The sequence below is a fragment of the Corvus hawaiiensis genome, chromosome 3, assembly GCF_020740725.1.
Source record: "Corvus hawaiiensis isolate bCorHaw1 chromosome 3, bCorHaw1.pri.cur, whole genome shotgun sequence".
In the NCBI taxonomy this organism is placed as follows: domain Eukaryota; kingdom Metazoa; phylum Chordata; class Aves; order Passeriformes; family Corvidae; genus Corvus; species Corvus hawaiiensis.
In genome coordinates this window covers 112589191-112603008 of record NC_063215.1, presented here as the reverse complement: position 1 = coordinate 112603008, position 13818 = coordinate 112589191, and positions in this window count along the sequence as shown.

Below are 13818 nucleotides of genomic sequence, written 5' to 3'. Positions count from 1 at the left end.
AACTTGAAAAACTGATGCTAGTAAAACAGGAGCTGCTTGTCATATTACTCAATATAAAAGCAATCATTTACTACTATTCTGAGTATCACCTTTCCCTACCTCCTTTGCACTAAAGAGTAAAGTAAGTGAGAAAATGCTGGGAAGATCCTTGTTGCTTGAGGCATTCCTGCAAAATTCAGTCACCAATCTGGCACTAATTTTCTATAGGAAGACTTCTACCATGCTTGGTTAGATTTGAAATCCCTTCATACAACTACTGCAAACATTGGCATAGGACATTCTGACAGTGTAAGGATAGAAGTGTCCTGTGATGAGCATGAAGTTCAATGGCACTAGATCAGGCCCCTATTAGATGTGGTGTTTACTCAAAATAGGTCCAGCCCTTACCTTTATCAAGGCCCAGTAACAGTAGATTAAGCACGGCAGTTTTACTCTGAAAATACAGACTCTGGTCATTTGGGCTAAGAGCCAGTAGCACTTTTTTTTCAGTGATGCTGACATTTAAACAAACCATTAGTTTAAACTTGCTTTCAATTTACACTTTATTTTCTCACACTTATTTTACCATTGCAAAATATCTGGTGAAAATATCTAGTATTTTTTACTCCCCTTTAATGTAGGTGTCTGGGCTCACAGGCTTTATCTTGTATGTGCCGACATCTACAGGTCAAGGAAGAAACAGATCAGCCAGGTGAAATGGACAACTCTAAAGTGCTTTCAAGAACAGAATGTTACCTGATCCTTTTTGTGGTTTAGAGCATTCAACAGCTTCCCTCAAAATGGGTCCACTTCCCTCAGCCCATGCTCCCCATTTGAACAGGTTTTCATTCCATAAACACTGGTACCTTTTCTAAATCATGAGTAGCGTATCTAATTTGGACAGCTTTCTCACCAACAACATTGTATGATATGATGCAAGGACTGCATAATGTTTTTTGTCAAGAATGAGACCACTCTTGATGTTAATTAAAAATTAAGATCTGTTTTATTAAAAGAATAATTAAAAAAATTAATTAAAGTTTAAATAATCCAGTCCGGGAAAATCCACAAGTAAAAATCCCAAAACCCGGGTCCGCAGCTATTAGAGACCTTTAGGCCTAACCAGCCCAAGACCCCAGTGCAGGAAGCCTGCAGTGCTGGGTTAACTTTGGCTAGTCCAAAGTTAGATAATTAAAATGGTCTCTCTGGGAGATAGAGGCCTGAGTCACCAGCGTTGGGCTTCGCCCACAGCTAATCCGAGGCAAAAGCAAGCTCCAGAGCTGTGCACTGGGTTTTATAATGTCCATGCTCTGCCCAGGTCCACCCACAATCCAGCCCCCATGGTCAGGTGCGATTGGTAGAATCTTGAAGTGAGGTCATTTGATCCTGCCAATGGCTAGCTTCTTGTCTAGGGTGCTTGAAAGGCGGGAAAATGTCCTTATTGAAATTCATGGTGCCATGGAGCTGAGTTGCAACTTAACGGACAGGAGACTAAAAATAGCCCTTGACAGTTAAAAAGTCTGCTCTTTGAGCTGGGCTTAGAAAGTTGTAGAATTTAAGGACAATTAACAAAAGCATGAAACTGCACTACAAACACTTTAAGGAATTTTTAAAACAGAACAATCAACAAACATTTTAAGGAACTTTTAAAACTGAACCATAAACACTTCAAGAGTCTTTTTAAAACATACTAATTAACTTGGATAACTTGAGTATGTGTATGAAACAAGACATTTGGAAGTTTAAGGTTTAAGGAATGGATTAAACTTGGGAATATTTTCTCAACAGGGATTTTTAACTAGGAACTGTGTGATTAAGTGGTTCTGAAAATTAACTTTATATCTTTAACTAGTTTGATGGGCATTTTAAGTATGTAAATACTAATTTGGCAATTAAAACTCTTGATATGCAAAATGTAAAACTAGGATATTTAATCTTCTATCATGCAAAATCAGGGCACTTAACATGCAAAGGCCAATTTGGTGGATTTCATATGTAACATCTTTCACACGGCCCCATTGCACTAGGTTTTAAAAATCTCCCTTTACCCACTGTTCTTGTAGGACAACTACTACATTATCCAAAACAGATGTAGTACCTAAAATTCACTGAAGCTTCTGCTGTCAACCTGCTGCCAAACATGACTGAAGTGTGTCCTGGCTTGAAGGAGAGGTGTGGGCCAAGGAAGGCAGGAACCTCCCTTGGTATGGAAAATGTGACCTCCTTCCCTCCAAATTTTTATAACTTTGAAATTATGGGGCTTTGTGGCAAAAATATGGGAAAAGGAATAACAGTTCTTTACTAAAATATATATACATATGACAAGGCAACCAAGCAACCACAACAGCAGCAACAACAAACAGAACAGAAACCCAGCACCAGCCTCTCTCGGCCACAGGCCCTTTCCCCTTCGGTGCAGTTCCGCTCACAGCCGGCAGGGGCGCTGGTGGCTCCCGGCCAGGCAGGGTGGGTGCGATGATTCCCCCGCGCCTGCAGGGGGCGCTGTGGCACGAGCTCAGCCACCTCTCCACATGAGGTAATGGCAGGCGAGACGGCGGGAGAGATAGAAAAGGGGCTCCCTTTGCAAACCCCCAGGAGCAGCTGGTCCCAGTGTCCCTCTGGATGGCAGAATGAGCTGTACAGTGTTCTGGTTTGGCCAAATTTAGAAAAACATCCTCTGAGAGAAGGCAGGCTACAGTCACCCCTCCCCCACCAGGTTCGGGAAAAAATAAATTTTCCTCGAAGGAAAGTGAAAGAGATAAAAACTATTTATTTAACAAACACATGGGAAAAGAATAATAACGCTAAATAAGAAAATCTCTCGCTGTGGAGAAAAAAACTGGGAAAGTGTTAGAGTCCTCCCTTTGGTATCCTCGGAGCTGGGACTTGGCCCAGGGCCAGGCCCTCTGTGCTCGGTGGAAAGTCCTCCCAATGTGTTCTGATATTGAAGCAGTCCAGCAGAACAGGGAGCAAATCTGAAATTCCAGGGAAGAAAAAAAAGTTCAACTCTCAGTCTCTCTCTGGAGAAGAAGAAGCTGAAAAACTGACCAAAAGCTGACTGGAAAGCAGCAAGCCAGGTGCTTCCTCACTTCCCTGCCTCAGCTGAAAAAAAGTCTCTATCTCTGTGTGACCTTGAACAAGCTGCAAACTGCTTTGAAGTTTTGCTTAGGGTTTCCTTCCCCCTCTCAGGCTCAGTTTAAAGGCATAGAGAGGCACTAAATTAATTCCTGGGCATAGGGCAACGATATGGGGATACACATTATAAAGTAACCCCTAGACTAGCAGGAACCTCGGAGCAGTGTCTGGAGTGGCAGAGGTGGGCACACCTGTGGTGACAAACAAAATGTAGCAGAAACTCTGCAGACCCGCAGTGGGTCAGGCAGGTGTGGGATGTTGGTTTAGAGTGCAGTGAAAAAGCCCCAGGCAGTGGCAGAAAAGAGCAAGGCTGGGCAGCGACAGCCAGGCTCCCAGAAAGCAGCCAGGAGAGGCTCAGGGTCCCGGGTTTTTCCCTAGGGTACCCGAGTAGATGGTGAGGGTCCTTTCCAGTGAGGTCAGGTGGTAATAAGGTCTCAGTTCAACAGCTGCTCTTATGAGCAAAGGCTCACCCATGGTAGGAGAAGCAGTGGGAGGACAAAAGCTCCGTAGTGGCAGCGAATCCTCCAGGCAGCAATGGTCTGTTCCCCTCCAACCTGTCCGTTTCTCGCTTTCACGTGTCAGAGGAAAATAACTTTAAGGGATAGGACTATGCAACTACACGAATTTATTGTTTAAAATAACAAACACATCAGTCGAGGCGTGAGATTTTACAACACCTCCGAGTAATGGCGACTAGTCACAAGATTTAGGGTTACATCGTAATTTATAACTTTCTAATCCAATAGATACTTAAAACGACACTTTGTTTTAGATTAATGACCTATCACCTGTGGCACTTCTCACTGCAATGCAGCTATGTCTTGACCAATAACTTCTCATGTCATGTACACACAGTTGTCTCTCTTATACCATCTACATTCTTAACTTAAACTATATAAAACCACACTATTATATTTTAAAACCCTTCACCAAAACACCCAGTGTACAATTTTACTTATAATGATAGGAACACAAGTTTGTAATCCTTTTGCTTAAAGTCCACAAATCTCTGTCAATTAAGCCAGACCTAGTCTCTTCCAGGGTTGTAAATCAAAGCCTCCTTTAATTGCAGGAGTTTCTACTCCTCTGTCTCCCACACCAACCCAAGAGTAAGAGAGGAGCTGAGCCCAGCCCCTCACCCCCCAGCCAGTATCTCGCAGTATCTCTGCCCTTTCCCAAGGAAAAAACCCCTCAGCTATCAGAGTGCAGCCAGCTGCACCCCCTCCCCTTTGGCCACATCTTTTGTCTCTCTTTAGTACCCATTGTTATAATCTCTTGGGCAACATATGGGACAAAATTCCCTGAGAGGGAAAAAAAAAAAAAAGAGAAATCCTAACCTACATCAAGTGTAACTCAGAGTAAAGAGCATTCTTAAATATAGAAGATGTAGCACAAAGGTCAATGAGTTGCAAACACTGCTTCTGCTATTGTTAGGTATTCTGCTCCAAAACTATATCTAGTTACTGCAAATTAAAAAAAGAAATAAAACCAACACTAAAACCCACGCTCAAGCACACTGAAGGTACTTGTTAAAAATGGGCTCAGGATTGAGCTTTAAAACAAATATATTAACAAGAACTAATTTAAAAGACAATAAGAGATCTCTTGTGGTGATTTGCCTTACACGAGACAAAGTGTACAGCACCAGGGCTTGAACTGGAAGAGAGCAGACCAAAGCCTCCCCTGGCAGCCTTGGGTGATATCTTTTATACCCCTAGGCTCTGCCTCCCAGCCACCTCTTTCCCCACCCCACCAGAGCATTGCGATTGTCTCGCTGATGTCTAGAGTCCTTTTATCGGCTCATTGTCCTCTGGCTGTTGTCTGGGGTCTTCTTACTGGTCTGGGGAACATCCAGTAATAGTCTCTTATTTCCACCCTTACGTAAATAAGGTCTGAAACCCTCCCTCTATGATTACATCACAGAGGTTCTGGAAAATTCGCTAGTTCTTCATTTTGTACTGCAATCCCCATAATAAATTTATTTACAAGAAGCATGATAAACAGTTTAACTAATAGCTTAACTTTGATAGGTTACAATAATCAAACAACCCAACTGGATACTTGACTATTTATCTGCAAACACTTAACAAGTTAATTAACAACCTCCCTTATCCCCCAATTAACAACTTTATTTTAACAACTAATTAATGACTTTAGTATAACTGTGAAAGCCAACTTTTCCTAAATTTAATCTTAACAGTACTGCTTCACATTCTGCTCACAGCATATTTTACCCCGACTCTAAGAGAGCTAGAAGTGCAAAAAGTGCATGTAAATTAATCAAGAACAATACTAGCAGTACATTCTCATCACCTCAAAACTGACCAATTTTTTTAATCATAACAAAGGGAACTGTACAATAATGGATCTCATCCCTCACCTTTCTCTTCCAGCCTCCTCTGTTACCTCCAGTCCGTAACTCCCTGCCATTTACCCCCTATTCCCGCTCCTTTCATGCCCCTATGCTGTAAGTTCTCATATATTTGTCTCAGGATACAGTTTGTAAATAGAACAATTATTCAGGTATGAATCCTAACACAGTTACTTCACTGTGCACTTAGCTGTAGCTTTTCCCCATTCTCGAATGAGCATTAAGAATCCCCAGTATCTGTCATGTCTCTGCTTCTGTTCAGATCAGATGGCTGTGCCTCTTTAAACACAAGAAATTAAACACGCAGCTATGCAATTACACAAGGCCTGATCTTTAAACCTGGAGTAACAGTGATGAAAATTTCTTGTGAAAAATCTATTACTGAGAAAAAGAAGTATTTTAGTACAAATCCTCATAAAAACAAAGTTTTCTTCCCTCTCTACTCTGACTCCTTCCTTTAAGGGTTTTAATTCCCCCTGGAGATTTCATTACATCAGTTCTGGTAATCTGTTTGTAGTGGTTTGGTCCAAAATACTCATTACTGTTTACCTTCTGTGAGATAAGAATTAGGAGAAACGCAAAGCAGGCACCAAACTTGAAAGAATATAAAGAAGTTTATTAACAGACCTAAAAGAGAAAAGAAAATCATGCCACACCTTCAGAACACTTCTCCTCCCCCCACCTTTCTCCCTTCTCCCACTGACAATGTAAAAAGACATCCCTTGAGATGTTCAGTCTGTTTACCACTTCCATAATAACCTTGTTCAGTCCATTTAGGAAGAGGAGTCTCTCTTGTCCATGCTATGAAAACATTATCACAATGAGAGAGCCGCCCACTTCCAAATATTGTTCAGTCCATTTAGGAAGAGGTCTTTCTGCTTGCATGTGAGAGTCCCTTCCCCCGACTTGCAGCTTTTCCCACAACTGCTTTCAAGGGTCCACTCTTGAAATTACTGGGGTAAAATTTTAAGGTTGAGCCGTTCAGTAACAAAAGTTCTCTTCACCCATCTCTGGGAGCATTTCATCTCTAAGAATAGAGGCCCTTCTCCTTCCCTGGGAGCAAAGGGTCTTCCTCATCTTCATCTTCAGGACTATTTCTGGGAGCATCTCTAGGAACTGAGGTTTTCTCCTTTCCCATTTGGAGCAAAAGTCCTCATTGCTTCCATCTCTCCCTGTTCAAACTTCTCATCAAATTACAGCTGCGTCAGCATCTGCCTATCAGCGCAGGTGCTTTTGCTCACAAGTACAAGTTGAACGCTCCACCCCCCATGCCTTCATGAAATTACAACGGGATACTCTGATATATCATAGCTTCACAACAGAATTTCAGCTTTAAGCATCTCCTCTTTCTTCCCTCAGGTTTCCAGCTCTTCACAGCACTAAAAGGGTTAATCTCACCTAGGCCTTGCAGCTGGAATGAAGCTTATCGCTGTCAGTCACGTGACCTCTGCCGGACAGCGGGGCAGCTTCAGCTGAATCTTGGCAGCACTGGGGGGGGGAGGGGTGGGCTCCGCAGTTGGAACAGGGCCCATCGGCTCCAGGATGGCCGTGGCCCGGCCTGGCCTGGCCCGAGCAGGGCCTGGGCTGGGCCCGCTGGCCCCCGCATGGGGCCCACAGCCACCTGTCCCAACACCAGAAATGAGACAGAGAGGCTCTGCCTTGGAGTTTCCTAAAGTGTGAATCACAGAGGCAGTCACAATTTTAAGTGGCTTAAAGAATTGTCCATATTCAAACTAGCCAGTTGATAGGTTCTGTCAGGTCACAGAGGAAGCTGTAAGCACTCCTTTGGGAGAACATCACTTCCGGGACTATGCTTGCTAACCCATGACACTGTTCTACTCCTTTCTGCCCCTGCCCCATCTACTCAGCCTCCCATCTCTGCTGCAAGATGGATGTGTTCTCTTCCCTTTAAAGACACCCCAGCAGCGTCCATTGCTCCAACCAGTGGCACTCTTTGCACCACCTGGTTTGGGCTCATCTCTTGCTCCTTCTACTTGCCAACAAAAGCCACTGAAATGCCAGCAATAGGAAGATTGTATCAATGCCTAAATTAGCACTCATATGTGGGTGTCCTTCCTCAGAGAGCACCCTCAGCAGCTAAGACCACACATTTAAAGCCCACACCATCCCAGGGCGCACATTAGCTACCCTCACACCTTGGTGGCTGGTGAAACCCTTTTTCCGCTCCGGTGTTTACCTCTTACCCATACGTTTTTGCAGAAGTGCAAAGTTCTACTTTTGCAAACCCCATTGACCTTCCCACTGCATTCCCATGCCACTTTTATGCCCCTGCTTGGAAGGTGTCAGCTGCAGAAAGGTGCCCGAGGCATCCATCACCCAGGCCTCCCATTAGCCATGTGGCCTTCCTGCCATTCACCTTCCTGCCCATCCAGCTTTCCTAGGATACAGAGGCCTTTGGAGAAAGCACATTAAATTAGTGTGTGCAGAGCTGTTTGCAAATGTTTTCTGCCCACACAACTCAACGATGCAACAGGGGCTTAAACCTGCCAGGCTTCTGTGAGGAAAAAAGGCTTCCCTTCTGCACAAAACCCTGTGAACTGCTGCACGGCTGGATATCAAAAAGACCAGCACTGAGGCTCAGCCAGAGGGCCCCCCCCGATCAGCATTTTATTTCTGCACCTCCAAAACCACCTGTGGTGTTTTTAATAATACCTGTTGGTGTTAGAACCTTCTTTGCAACTACTCACTGTTGCAGTGCTCCATTTTTGAAGTGAGCAGCTGACAGTGTGGCTTTATTTCATCATAGTGCAGGATGTGGCTTTGGGTCATTGCCAGTAACAGACTAAATGAAAAAGCATGCACAAGATAATTAATCACCACGGACTTTTAATCAGACCACTCAAATTTCAAGGCTAATTTTGTCAAGTGTTTCTGCCAATAGGCAGATACATGCAGATAGTCATGTCTTTATCCTGATCATCTCTGGAAGGTACCAAGTGACAAAGTTATCCCAGCTGAAGACAGAACAGTTGAGCTCAGGACTGGGATCAGCTCATTCAGCCCACCAGAGCTGACAGGAAGACAATAAAAGCATGCAGCTGGGAGGACTTAGGTGGCAGTGGTGTTATTTTTTTTACTTTCCCTCTAAATGAACTTGGAATGAGGTATATAGGATTCCCAAGAGCATGTTGACACTTGGCAATTGATTTTCACCATATTGCTTGTTCAGAAAAGTCCATCTCCAAAACCACAGAAGAAATCACCTGCTGCATTTAACACCTCAAGTCAGCAGCAGCTTCTGATCAGCACAATGCTACGAATTGAGTGTTGGGGACTGGGAGGGGTTCAGGCCTCACTGCTAAGGGCTAGACCCACTTCTGCAATTCTGGTAAACCAAAAACCCAAGCTACAACTGTGAGAGAAGAAGGAGGGAGATGATGGACTGCAAACTCAGAGATGCTGGAGGACCTAACAAGATGAAACCCAGGAGGATAATACTGGCACAGTTTGTTGCAGTCTCCCCCAACTCCTCAGAATCACCCTGTCCAGCACTGCCAACCCATGCCCAGCAACTCTGGATTTACAAAGCCAGAGGGGAATAAAACCTAGTCTGCTAGAGCATGCAAACTAGGTACAACATTAGCTGGTTTTGACTCATGTTTAAAAATGTTGTCAAAACTACACATGTTGGTTTTAATGCACAGTCCTTAAAAACCTTAAGAGGCAAAGGAGCTGCTGTTTCCCAATCCAGGGGTATTGACTGCATGGACTGTTTTGTTGCTGAGATACCAGACACTTTGAGCAATACACAAAGGCTTCTCCAGATGCCACAGGACATCAGTGGCCATAAGATAATGTATCAGTCATAGCACAAAATACTGCTTTTAAACACTTCTGTGGTCTCAGAATGCCAAAACCAAAAGATGCTGCTAGCTGCCTATTGGAAGATTCAGCTTGAAGACTTGAACCAAAGGTATAGTTTGAGCAAGCTGGGAACAGAGAGAAAATTCCATCAAACAAACCAGCCATCTTAAGCCTTTAATTCTTATATGGGAAAAAGGAAAAGTTGAGAAAGATGAAGTATTTTTTTTGCAGCAACAGTATCTAACAACTAATAAATGAAATATTACAATACCCCGTAAGAGCTTTACTTGTCTGTTCCACTGAAGGAATATTTCAATAGCTTCCACTACTTTTACATGACATTGCTAAAGAACAAGAGCACTGAACAAATATAGCTGGGAGATCCTAACACCTAGGTTTCAGCAGGTACACTATATAGCTGTTTAACAGCATAGCAAATGACAAAAACATGCCTAAAGTCACCTAGTGTGGCTAACCAAACAAAACTGGCTTTTCTAATGCACCTTTATTTTTGAACGTCACTGGTCTTTAGACAATTTTTTCATGAACTTATATTGCTCTTTAAAGTCATTTTAACATGCAGCTCATCAACCAACATGTGTACTTAGAGATAATAACACTAGGGACCTGCTCAAACAGGGACATTATAACAGCACCCAATACCCATAGAGCAACCTACATATCTATGTACAGCTTGTAAGTATGAGGAGATGAGAGGAAGTTTTTACTGTTTTAAGGGGGTGACTAAAGAACACATGGTATGTTGCAGCAATTCTAAAATGACACTAGGCATTTATGTTTTCTCATCCAAGATCCACTCTATGATGCCTAAACGCAGAAACACAAGCTCTCTTTTATGATATTTAGGTCAAAATAGTTATAAGAAGAAGGATATGGGGGAGGGGAGAAGAGAAGAAAGAGAAAATTGAAGATGTAACTTGGGAAAGAAACTGTTACTTTAAGTAAAAATATTAAGAGAAACCCAAACCAACAAACCAACGTTATTTTACCAATTGTATACCAGAATCATGAAATACTTCCTTTAAGCAAAAAACTGCATAAGAGTGTTAAAAGCCTGATATGTAACTCTTCCTATTATTCAAAAATATCTCACATGTGCATTGATTTTGTTACTGTACTTTAACCATCATGTACTTTAGAAACACAGCAAATTAAGCTTTCAAAAGCAGGTCACCTACATACACATATAGCAGAAGCAATGAAGGACAAAATAGATGGTTTCTTGATTTTCTTTTGATATACTTTGGTGATTAAGAAAGGATTTTCAGACTTTTCCTTATGATATGGAAGCAGGTACATGAAAAGACAGATCATACATTGATTTATATAATTGATACTCTATTAGTCTGCAATAGGCTGTTCTAGTATATTTGATAAAGAGAGGGGGGCTAATGGCAATACTCTAGGAAGAGAGTTCTCTATGTCATTTTTATAACCATTTGAGGATGTAGGAAGATTTGGGTGTCTAGTTGTTTGGGATTTTTTAATTAAACTAGTCAATACCCAGGTCCCTTTCCTCTCCATTGATCAACCCAGTTTTTTAATATTCAAAATTTTGGTGAAAGACATATTGAAGGCAAATTTTAAAAAATACTAACATCATCTCTCTCCCTTTCAAATGCTGGAAGCAAAATTCCATTAGTTTTTTCAGCATTTCCCTTTGATTATTTTCTTCCCTCCTGCTCAGTCATCTTTTAATGAGTTGAAGAAAAGGAGGGAAAGACATCTTAAAGTCTTAAAAGACAAAAGGTTGGAGCAATCTTAAAAGAAAGGCAGAGTCTATGCAGGAAAGTGAAGAGTTTTACTGTAGCCCATTACATTTAATAATGCCAGTGAAGCATGAAAAGAAGCATTTTACTCAGCTTTCATACAGTCTTACTCTCCCTTTCACTGCACTGGAAGGAAAAAAAACATTAGGCAATCTGCAAGAACCAGAAACAAAGTGCGGAAAGCCACAGTTTTGGTTCTAAATGCAAAGCAGGAAGTCCTGTGTTCTAATCAAAAAATCCCCCCCAACCTTATTTTGAAGCGAAATAAGAAGTTCTATTTCAAGAAGTCTGATGAGTAACAACAAAAGAAGAACCTTGTTTTCTGTCAGAGTTCACCTTGAACACAGAAAATTCTCTATACATCAATGAGAAGACCATAGTTCACAAACAAAAAACACATGCACTTTTCAAAACTGAAGGCACCCACAGAAATACCAACAACCTGCAGAGGACTCTTATCTACTCATTTTGCTTTTTCAAGTTCCTCCTATAGTCTCCTACAGTTTTAAAAGGTACAAACTGAAAAAGAACAACCAAAAAATCCAACTCATCCCCACCCCACTACCATCCCCCAAAAACTCCCACCCTACTTAAATGTTTTTGGCCCCCATAAAAAAAGATTATTTAAGGAATTTTTGTCTGGATTTCAGTGCTGCCCAAGCTTGAACTCAGAAAAAGTGGAGGCACATTACAAACAGTGAAAAGCACTAATCAAGAGCCCTGTGAAGCAAGTTGTTTAAACTTAAAGTAACTTCTCAAATATTTGAGAACAAATTAGGGGCAGAAAATAGGTATTTAACATTTGTCGTAAAGTGAACTCTAAGCCAAAGACAGAAGAGGTACTACTGCATTGAAGAGTTATATGTAATGTTGCAAGAAGAAATGAAAATAAAAAGTTGTCTAATAGAGAGGTTTGACAGTAAACATTAGGTACCTCAGAGGCCTTAACTAGTTTTTTCATCTTTATGAACAAACTTTGATTAAATATTACTAAATAAACTGTTTTATTACTAAAACACATTTTTAGTAGACCTTTCACACTTTCTGTTAACTATTCTTTCAAATAAAAAGCAAAGACAGCACACTGCAAAGAAAAGCACCAAAATAACTACACTTATCAACATAGTTGTATCAACCTTACCCTTCAGAAGAATGCTGCGGGGCAGGGAAAGTACACATCTCTTTGAAAAAATGCTAGAGACATATTAAGTCCAAACTACTTCCATATGTGTTGTTTGTTGGATTATAAGAAGTAATAATAACTGTAGCTGAAAGTTTGTTAGGCTGGGGTTATTATTTTTTCAGCATCTGTGTTGGTGGTTTGCTTTGTACTGTTTTCTTTTAAACTTCATTTTAAAATGGAAGTAGGAGCGCTGTATCTGTGTGGGTGTTTTTATGGGTGCATGGTTATTCAACATTCCCTATTAACTTTTCTGTTTCTGTTCCTTTCTTCTTTGCCTCTGTTTCGTGAGTTCTTTTACTCAGAGTTTGGATTAAAACGCAGGAGACACAGAGTTGTTCTTCGGACTCAGATGTTTATTGTTTCTTATCTATGGTACAGCTGCATGGAATGTGCCTCTAAGTTAACAAGGTGGAAATGGCCCCCGAGTTCTACTTTCCAAGGTCTTTTAAAGCCTGAATTACCCAATTATGGAATGCCAACTAATTTATTTTTACTTATAATCCAATAACTAATCACTCATGTTCTGCACTGTGGGTTTTTTGAACCAATACCAGATCACCCAGGCTTGTGAAGAAGAAGGAAGAACTAACCTACACCCAAAATCCTCCATCTTGTTACATATATATTACTACATCCCAGAAACCTAAATTTTCTGAACCCAGGGTTCCAACAATTCCCAAAAATCTGACCCTGACTGTAGTAAGCATGTAATCAGTGTTCTAGGGGAGGGAAATCTGTTCAGTGCAAGTTGTGGCAAGACAAACATGAACTTAAGAGGATATTTATATTAGATTATATTATACAAGTCTTTCAGTAACTGAAGATTATAAATACAATCTTTATCCACAATGGCTTGTTTATTTTGCTGTCCTTTAGACTAGTTCTTTTTTTATAAGTAAAAAAGAAACTGATGTAGTAATTGCTGAGGGCACAGTAGAAGTGTGATATAAATAATTAGAGGGGGAAAGTTAGAGGAAGCATGACACATGTAGGTCTGCTCTTTTGTTTTCTCCCTTTTGTTTAGTAGTTACTTGCACAAAGCTGGCTCTCTCTTCTTTGTGCCAGTATTCAGGATCTGTGCCTGTTCCATGCCTTCTGAGTTACTAGGCGGCTTCATCATCTCTGATGGACGTGTAGTTGCTTTTTAATAGTGAATTCCCTTGGACAAGATCTCACTGCTGCCAAGAAGCAGAGGCACCTACAAACCCTTAAAATGTGTCTTCTGAAGCACTACCTGTGAGATTACAGACTCAGTATAGGATGGTACAAACTTCAGAGCTCTTCCATAAACATACTGACTAGCATCCCCTGCCTGAGAAAACACCATTCATCGGTGGACAGCCATACCCTGGACTGGGCACAAGTTAAAATGATAAGGTCATAGACTGGTAAAACATTTTAGTTTTATTAAAAAGCGGCAGTCATGTCCCTCCTTTGTTAAGGTGGACAAGTTTCTGTTGTTTGGTTGTGTGGGGTGTTTTTTTTCTACTTTTCTGTGCCCCTGGGTATTTTTGGGTTAGTGAGCTCTGAAAGCA